The sequence below is a fragment of the Martes martes genome (assembly GCF_963455335.1).
Source record: "Martes martes genome assembly, chromosome: 16".
Taxonomy (NCBI): domain Eukaryota; kingdom Metazoa; phylum Chordata; class Mammalia; order Carnivora; family Mustelidae; genus Martes; species Martes martes.
This window is the reverse complement of record NC_137904.1, coordinates 23,418,183-23,428,596: the sequence shown is the minus strand read 5'-3', so window position 1 is coordinate 23,428,596 and position 10,414 is coordinate 23,418,183.

Below are 10,414 nucleotides of genomic sequence, written 5' to 3'. Positions count from 1 at the left end.
AAAAAGCCTGACGGGGCGGGGCCGCTGTCCCCCTCACTCTCGCCCCGCCCACTGTGGGCCGGTGAGGGCGGGAGAGGGGCCCCACACCCCTGCCCCTGAGTGACCTCACCTGCAGTCTGTGCGAGGATACCGCCCTGCAGCCCTCCTTTCCAGGCCCAGAAACTCTCCAAACCATAAAAAAATATCAATAATTAACATTTGTTGATCATCTGCTGGGCACTGTACTAAACTCCGCGTGCATTATCCTTCCAACAACCCTATGGCTAGCCATTATTAATGGTCACCGTCTACAGAGGAAGTCGGGACATGGGACACTGCAGGCAGAGCCCAGGGAGCACCTAACCTCTGATGCCCATGCTGATGTTCTGCGTGGCAGCAGAGGCAACTTAGTTCTGTGACCTTGGCTCTGCTACCACCTTGGCCATGGCACTTAACCACTGTGCTCTGTTTCTTCATCTTTAAAATGAGGATGCTAATAGAAGCTGCCTCAAAGAGCTGCTGTGGAAATAGTGTCTGGTACATTCTAAATGCTGTTATTGTTATCAATAACTCGCTCCACATCTGCCATAGGATCTTTTCCTGGGAAACCGGTCTTGTTTTGGAGCCTCAGAACTGGCTCTGCCCTCCGAGGAGCAGAGAAGCTGGAGGAGCGCCTGGGAGGCCATCAGGTGTGGCCCTATGCTCTGCATGCTCCTACTGTAGGAACTGGGCCAGAAGGCAGTCACACCTGTCTGGGCATGTTTTATTGCCTATAAAAGGGGAAAACATTACCTGCCTTTCTCCTTTATCATTGACTCACTCAGCCCATTTCTTGAGCACCCCTTATAGGTCAGGGACCATGCCGGGTATGCTCCAAGAACGCCTTTACCAGGCCCTGTAGTTTTTAGAATGGTGGGGGAGATGCATCAAAGAATCCTACTAATCTCCACAAGAGTTCCACTGTGGAAAGAGCTTTAAAGGGAAGGAGCTGTGAGACTCCAAAGCTGCTCATTTGAGGGCCTGACCAGGTCTAGGAGGGACAGGACCAAAAAAAGGCCACCTGCCCTGACAATAGCGCAGCTGAATGGATTTCTGGAGGCAAGCTTTGTGCAGTGACCCACAGGCCTGAATTTTGGGCATGGTGAAGTTCCCTTTCCGGATACCATGACTGTGTGTGGGCTTGTTGCTGGGTTATTGACCATCCCCCACCTCCCCTCAACCCAGAAGGTGTCCTAGGCTCACAACAGGTAGATGCTGGCTAGATACCGGTGGACTGAATGAAGCCTGCACCGCCCTCCCCCAGAACCATTAGCACCCTGTGGTCATCCCAGAGGTAGGAAATTCCACATTTAACATACAAGCCCCCAGGGTTGTCTCCCTTCCCTCCCCACTACCTACATAAAAGCTTGGCCCAGTTATGTCAGCTGCAGGAAGGGAAGAGTTCCTAGCTGAAATTGGATTGTTCTTTTCTGGAGAACTAAGAAGGAGAGAACTAAGGCCCTCACTAGGGCACTGATTTCTGCAGTAGTTGCTACTTTATTATTGGGGCCTAATCTTTTGCCTGTATTGGCCTTTGGGCACTTGGGATCCATGTGTTTTGTTTGGTAATTAAATGTTCAATACATTCACAAAATAAAACAGCTAAAAAATAATAATAAAATAAAATTTATTTATTTGAGAGAGGGAGACAGCAACAAGCAGGGAGAGGGACAGAGAGAATCCCAAGCAGACTCCCTGCTGAGATCATGACCCTGAGATCATGAGCTGAAATCCAGAGTCCAATGCTTAACCTTTGAGCCACCCAGGCACCCCTAGACCAGAGGCCTCTTCTAACCCCTTTAAAACCTAGCTGCAATCAGGTCATTGCTCTGCACAAAACCTTCCAGTGGTTTCCATTTCATTCAGTGAAAGCCAAACCATTAAGAGGGCCCTAAGATGATTTGCCCTCTCTGACCCTTTCCCTACACCATCCCTTGTGCTCCTTGGCTCTAGCCAACCTGGCCTCCTTGTTCCTTTAATCGGTCCAGCAGGCTCCTGCCCCCAGGGTCTTTGCATTTGCTCTTCCCTCTACCTGAAATGCTCTTCTACCAGATAGCCATGTGACTGGCTTCCTGGCTTCATTCACACCTCTGCTGAAATGTCACCTGAGCCTTCTAGATATAGTAGCAACTTCCCTCCCCCATCTCCTGGCACTCCCTAACCCCTTAACTCCTTTATTCGCTCCATAGTATTTGCACTATCTGAATTATTATAACTCTCTGGTTTCTCTGTTTTCCATCTCTCCTTACTAGAAGGGATGGCGGGGACTTTATTTTCTTTGCTACTGTGTCCTCAGCACCTAGAATAATGTTCAGCACAGGGTAGACGCTCAGAAGGTGTTAGTTGAATGAATAAATTAGTTCCTCGAGGAGAAAGGAGCCCCAGTCCCCATGGAGAGGGTTGCCAGTGTCAGGCTACACTGTAGAGTCCAGAGTCCAGGAATCCTCACCCAGAAGGAAGCCTAGAGATCATAGCTTTGCCTACCCACCCTTTTAGAACGTGAGGAGGGGTGCCTGGGTGGTGCGCTTGGTTTCGGCTCAAGTTGTGATCTCAGGGTCGTGAGATCAAGCCCTGTGGCGGTCTCCATGTTCAGTGCGGAACCTGCTCAAGACACTCTCTCCCTCTCCCTCTGCTCCTCCCCCACCCCAAATAAATAAATCTTTAAAAGTAAATAAATAAATAAAAGACAAATAAAAGAAATTGAGGTCCTACCTAGAGGGAGTGAAAAATTCCTGCCCTTTCAAACCTTTAAAGGAAAGAAGTGATTGTCAAGAAAGAGCTAGGTAGGGGCGCAGTGGGTGGGTGTCTCAGTGGGTTAAAGCCTCTGCCTTAGGCTTGGGTCATGATCCCAGAGTCCTGGCATCCAGCCCCCGCGTGGCGCAGGCTCTCTGCTCAGCGGGGAGCCTGCTTCCCCACCCCTCTCTGCCTGCCTCTCTGCCTACTTGTGATCTCTGTCTGTCAAATAAATAAATAAAAATCTTAAAAAAAAAAAAAAGAGGTAGGGCTTAATTCCATCAGAATTAAAACCCTAAATTAACAGGCAAACAGATGGGGTACCTGGGTGGCTCGGTTGGTTAAAAGGCAAACAAAAAACCAAAATATTCCTTTTAGCTCTTTTTTAAGTGTATTTGATAACAACTTAAGATCTCTCCCCCATCCATCAAGTGGCTAGATAAAAACCAAGCCCTGAGAAGCTGGAACGCGGAACCGTGCGTGAGACGCACATGTGCGCTCTTCTCCGGCTTTTGGATAATGAAGGAAAAGCTGTGCCTTTGCTTTTGTTTTTTGTGGCCAACACATTAGCAGAGATTTTGTTTTAAGGGAGGTTGCCCAAAGCTGGTAAACCTGGTGTGAACCAAACACAGCTGAGGGAGTTTGAATGCACCCTTTCAAGAGACAGGAGGCTAATGTTGCATCAAGATTCTTAAATTCTTGAGTTACTTTGAGGCTCTAGCTTAGGGAAATAATATGAAGTACCCCCCACTAAAAAAAAAGGCCTTATGAGTCAAGACATTCTCTATCACATTACTGATAGTCATAAAAAAAATTGTAAACAACGTATTTGTCCAACAAGCAGGGAATTCGTGGAGTAAATTGTAATAGATACATTCAAATGGCTATTCACCATTGAGATGACATATTCAAAGAGATTGTCATAATATAGAAAACTGCTTATGTCACCACTTTTATGTGGAAAAACTAGAGACGTTTTTGTCCATATGGTACAGTCATGGGTATAGAAAAATCTGCTGAGTAAAGACGAGAAGATACTACACCAAAAATATTCACAGAGATCTCTCTGGGTGGAGAGGCAGTGAGGTCGTGTTTTCTTCTCTTCTTTCTCCTTTTAAAATATTGTCAATTCTCCTAAAATAGGCATGTATTTTAATCATGGAAAATATCACATTTTTAAATACCTGATGACATTCCTCTGTTTTAAACCCATTTTAACTCAGTTGCCATAGATCAATTTCATGCCCATTGGCATTCTGGAACCATCTGTGGAAGCTGCCTTTCACTGAACTAGGAGCTGTGTGAGGTCATTACATACATTATCTTATTCAGTCCTCAGCACAATCTTAAGAGGTAGGCACTATTATCATTTTTACAGATGACATATCTGTGGCTTAGAGAAATGCAGGAAAGAGGTCATTTCCACTTTGAGAGTCGATTTTCTTCTCCTGACACCCATTCTAGTGCTTTCTGAATCCCAAGCCTTAGTATGTGTTAGTTCCTTTGCCAGGAATGCCTTTTCCACATTTCTTGGCCTATTCAACTCCTATTCATCCTTCAAAACCCGCTTCTGTGTCACACTTCTATGAAGAATTGGTCATCGCCCCATATGATCTTCCACAATACCGTGTTCATAATTTAGCCCTGGTTTTATATGTAACCTGGCTGTAAATATGGGTTCACAGTTTTGCCTACTCCCTGCCCCTACCCGTATTTGACTTGAGGGCAGAGACAGTGCATTATTCATCCTTGCATCTCCTAGCAAGGGGCCCGGCATGCAATAAGGTGAAATGTTGACTAGGTTTGTTGGCGTGCACCCACTCCAGTCAATTGGTTACGGCTACTTGAATTGCTGCATTGATGGGCTATTTCTCTGGCTTGGTGGGAGGGAGTCCTGTGATCTGTAAGTAATGTCTGCCATGGGCTCAGGAATGAAAAGTCTTGGCGCTAATGACAGTGTTGTCCAACCCTGGGTGTGTACTCGGTACTTTTTGTTGAGAAGCTTTGGAGGAGTTCTTGGAAGCTATCCTGGCTTCTTCACACCCATTTGGGTAATGCCTGTAGAAGACTGTGTTACAGTCACTGTGAGAGGTGGTTGCAACAGGGATTCCTCATTTAAATGGCAGTCTGGGGAATGCATGGGGGGCTCAGTCAGTTGAGCATCTAACTCTTGATCTCAGCTCAGGTCTTGATCTCAAGGTCATGAGTTCCAGCTCCTCGTTGGGCTCCACGTTGGTGTGGAGTCTGCTTAAAAAACAAAGCAAAACAAAAACTAAACAGCAGTCTGTCCTAGCTTCCACCCAAAGCTCGTACTTCCTTCCCACAAGTTATCAACCACAGCTTCTGAAGAGCTATTTATGTTTTCGGACATTAACAGGGAGTGCAGAGAGAGCATGAGGGGAAAGCCTATTCCCGTTGTGAGTTGTGTTTCTCATATGCCAATTCTAAAGGTCAAAGCAGCGTCCATATCACGACCACAGGTGTCCCTAGCACTAATATGGAAGTGGCAAGTATATCTGTCTACTGGCGAGACTTCGGCCAAGTGCCTTTCTGACCACCGTTTTCTCACCTGGTAAGTTACGTCTGGCCTCTGTTTCCTTGCCTGTGAAAAATGAAGTCATAACATCCGTCTAGGGGCATGGTTGATAGGATCCAATGAGAAGACGTGTGTGGCTGTGTCCAGCTGCCAGGGACGGTGGTTTCTGTTGATCTGATCTTGAAGGTGGGGAGGGATTTCGCCAGAAAGAAGTGAGGCTGTCACAAACCAGGGGATCAGCTGAGTCGCAGACAGGAATGCTGGCTAGAGGCCACAGAAGTGAGGGGCTGGAGGGGAGCTCCCCAACCACTTACCCCACAGGAGTGATTCCCCAAACCACTTCTTGTCTTGGGCTCCTACTTTTTAAAAAAAGATTATTTATTTATTTATTTATTTGACAGAGAGAGAGAGCAAGAGATCACAAGTAGGCAGAGAGGCAGGCAGAGAGAGACAGAGAAGCAGGCTCCCTGCTGAGCAGAGAGTCCAATGCAGGGCTTGATCCCAGGACCCCGGGATCATGGCCTGAGCCAAAGGCAGAGGCTTAACCCACTGAGCCACCCAGGTGCCCTGGGGCTCCTACTTTTGAACTCATTTTCTTTTTCTAAGTTTTAAAAAATATTTATTTATTTATTTTAGAGAGAGAGAGAGAGAGAGAGAGCGCGCGCATGCATACACACATACAAGGGGGGAGGAGCAGAGGGAGAGGGAGAGAGAATCTGAAGCAGACTCCCCGCTGAGCATGGAGCCCGATGCGGGGGCTTGATGCCAGGACCCTGAGATCATGACCTGAGCAGAAATCCAGAGCAGGCCGCTCTGCTGGACTGAGCCAGCCAGGCGCCCCAACACTTTGTTCTTGCTAGAGCCTTCTCATCTCTCCTTCACTCCCTCCATTCATTTCACATCAACAGTCTGCCAGGACCAGCCTGGGTGCTGGGGTTACAGACAAGGGTTTTCACAGTCTCTTCCCTGGAGGCGTCCCCAGGCCAGCGGAAGGTGCACCGCCAATCCCAAATCGCAGTAGTAAACGCATGCAGCAGTGCAAATTCGTTCAGAACTTCCTCAAGAGGAAGTCAAAGAAGGAGTCACAGCAGAGGAGCTGAATTTTGAAGCAGGAAATGAAGAGAAGTCGCTAGAGGAACAGGGAAAGGAAGTGAAGAAGGGCTTTCTGTGCGGTAGAGAAGGCAGTTCCATCTAGTTATCCATGAATAGCACAGTTAAATAGCATTAGAGTGTGTGTGTGTGTGTGTGTGTGTGTGTGCGTGTGCACGTGTGCGTGTGCACGTGTGCGTGTGCGTGCATGCTTGTTCGGACTTGTTAATTTGTTCAATGTAAATATTTATACTGTAAAAGCTTGTCTTGGAAAGTGTTCATTTTTTTTAAAGATTTTATTTATTTATTTGACAGAGAGGGAGTATAAGCAGGGGGGAACAGCAGAGGGAGTGGGAGAAGCAGGCTCCCCGCCGAGCAGAGAGCCCGATGCGGGACCCAACCCCAGGACCCTGGGATCCTGACCGGAGCCAACAGCAGATGCTTAACTGACTGAGCCACCAGGCGCCCAGCAAGTGTTCATTTTTAATTTGCCTGAATCCTTAAATGAGGGAAATGGTCCCAGGCCTCTTGACCTCTGGGAGACCGTGCAGGGACTCCTCATGGCCAACATAGTTTAGGGCTGACAATGAAGGTCATGTCCAGGGGTTCTTGGGAAGGACATCTTTTGGCCAGGCCCTCCCTCCAGTTCCAGGCTCGGAACCCCGGCACTGATGGCCTGGAGCATCTGGCTTTTCTAAGCGCATCGGAGAATGAAACAGACAAGGCTGGGGGACAAATCAGAAGGCTGTGCCTACACCGTACAGCCACATAGTTTATCCAGAGATGCTCATTCCCAGTCCAGGGGAAATGGGCAACAGAATTACTGAGCAGCAAGTGCTTGTGGCTGGCCCTCCCCTTCCTTGATGTGTTCATATACCCAGTTGTCCTACGCTGACTGTGTAAACACATTCTTTTGATATACATGTCAGTCGTGCTGATGGAGTGAAAACAGACTTCTGGGCGCCTGGGTGGCTCAGTGGGTTAAGCATCTGCCTTCCTTCGGCTCAGGTCATGATCCCAGGGTCCTGGGATGGAGCCCTGCATCGGGCTCCCTGCTCACTGGGGAGCCTGCTTCTCCCTCTCCCCCTTCTCTCCTAATCCTGCTTTCTCTCTCTCTCTCTCTCAGATAAAGAAATAAAATCTTTTAAAAAATTGACTTCCATTTAGGGCACTGCTCTGGACCAGTTGTTTCACAAATACAATCTCTTATCCTCATTACCACACAGGGAAATATTTGAGCTGGTGTCTGTCTGACCCCCAAGCCCCACACCCACATCTTCTATTCACAGACACAGAGCCTGCACCCCAGACAGGGATAGCACGGTGTTCTTAAAAAATTATTTGGCTCACATAGTATATTTTAAATTTTGAATTAGTTGCCACCATTTAAGGGTTGGAAGATTCACATGAAAATCTAGATTTCTGGATTCTCTTGAAAACTTGGGGGTTGTGGCTACGTGCACACAAGCCTACTCCCGCTGAAGGAATTGTCCCCTCCTTTGAGGTGGGGCCCGTGTCCTCCAGTTCACCACCGCCCCCCCCCCCCGCTCACCTTCACTCAGGGGAAGGATGCCTGGGCCCTTGAGGCGCCCTGCTGTTGTCCAGGAATGAGATCCCAAAGTTTCTATAGGATCTATACTGAGGCTTTCTGAACATAAAGCAGATGGGATCACTGACATTATGCCAAGCTGCTATTCTAAGGGTCTGAAAACATTCCGTTGCCTTCCATATTCGTTTGATTTAATTAGCTCTAAGGCCACGTTCATGCCGAGCCCACCACAATCTGGGAGATCGTGAGGCCAGAGACATCTGTGGGGATCAGATAATGCCTCTAAGGAGTTCCGTTTGGATCTTACTGATGACTGGTGACGAACATCGATCTAGGGTTCTGGCGGGATTCCTAATTTTTCCCCCCAGCTTTGAGATATCATTGACCTATAACATTGTGTAGTCTGAAGGTGTCATATGTGGATATATTGCAAAATGACTACCACAATAAGGTTAGTTAACACGTCAGTCCCCTCACCTTTTATGTGTGTGTATGTGGTGAAAACTTTTCAGATCTACTTTCTTAACAACTTTCAAGTATATAATAGAATATTTTTAACTAGTCACCATGCTGTATATTACATCCCAGAATTTACTCATCTTTTTTTTTTTAAGATTTATTTATCCATTTTAGAGAGAGAGAAAGAGCAAGAGAGAGAGTGGGGAGGCCAGAGGGAGAGGGAGAGAGAATCCCAAGCAGACTCCCCACCAAGTGAGGAGCCTGACACAGGGATCGACTCCAGGACCCTGAGATCATGACCTGAGCCAAAATCAAGAGTCAGAGCTTGGGGCGCCTGAGTGGCTCAGTTGTTAAGCATCTGCCTTCGGCTCCGATCATGGTCCCAGGGTCCTGGGATCAAGCCCTGCATCGGGCTCTCTGCTCTGCAGGAAGTCTGCTTCTCCCTCTCCCACTCCCCCTGCTGTGTTCCCTCTCTTGCTGTGTCTGTCTCTGTCAAATAAATAAATAAAATCTTAAAAAAAAGAGAAAGAGTCAGAGCTCAACTGACTGAGTCACCGGGGAACCTCTCATCTTTTTTTCTTTTTCTTTTTCTTTTTTTTTTTTTAAGATTTTTATTTATTTGATAGACAGATCACAAGTAAGCAGAGAGGCAGGCAGAGAGAGAGAGGAGGCAGGCTCCCTGCTGAGCAGAGAGCCCGATGCGAGGTTCGATCCCAGGACCCTGGGATCATGACCTGAGCCGAAGGCAGAGGCTTTAACCACTGAGCCACCCAGGCGCCCCTAAGATTTTATTTTTAAGTAATCTCTCCACCCAACGTGGGGCTCGAACTCAAAATCCAGAGACCAAGAGTAGCACGTGCCACCTATTGAGCCAGCCAGGTGCCCCCAGAACTTATTCATCTTAAAAATACCTATTCTTGGGGATGTTTGTACCCCTTAAGCACCCATTTTTCCTACAACCCAACCAACTACTTTCTATTTCTGGGAGTTTTGTTTTTTTCAGATCCATAGAAGTGAGATCACGCAGTATTTGTCTTTCTCTGTTTGACTTATCTCACGTAGCATCAGGTCCTCAAGGTCCGTCCGTGGGGTTCCAAACAGCAGGGTTTCCTTCCTCTTTATGGATGAGTCCTATTCTATTGCCTCTGCATACCACATCGTCTTCATTCATTCATTCATTGATGGACATTTAGCTTGCTTCCATATCTTGACTACTGTCGATAATACTGCACTGAGGGCGCCTGGGTGGCTCAGTGTGTTGTCTGCCTTCGTCTCAGGTCATGATCTCAGGGTCCTGGGATTGAGCCCCACATAGGGCTCTCTGCTCAGCAGGGAGCCTGCTTCTCCCTCTCTCTCTGCCTGCTCTCTGCCTGCTTGTGATCTCTCTCTCTGTGTCAAATAAATAAATAAAATCTTTAAAAATAATAATAATAATACTGCACCGAACATGGGGTTTCAACAGCTCTCTGAGACGGTGGTTCATTTCTTCCCATACATACCCACAAATGGAGCTTCTGGCAGGATTCCAAATTCTTTTTTTTTTTTTTAAGATTTTATTTATTTATTTGACAGAGAGAGACACAGCGAAAGAAGGAACACAGCAGGGTGAGTGGGAGAGGGAGAAGCAGGCTTCCTGCAGAGCAGGGAGCCCGATGCAGGGCTCGATCCCAGGACCCTGGGATCATGACCTAAGCCGAAGGCAGAGGCTTAATCACTGAGCCACCCAGGCGCCCCAGAATTTCTAATTCTTGACGGCATTTGCATCTGCAGTTCACCACTGCCAGAAGCTGACTCTCCTTTCCATACATCTCACCTTGTTCCCTCCCTCGCAGGTCTCTCTGTATCTTTAGAGCCTAACAAATGACAGGTATAAACACGGGGCTTGTGTGTCCTCAACAGAGAAAGATGAGCTTCCCAAAATCAAAGCACATGATATCAGACTTCTAAATGTTAATAACGCTGAGTGAGAACCCATGCCCCTCTTTTTAAATGTATATGAATTTCCTCTTAGATATGTACTTTATCTGTGC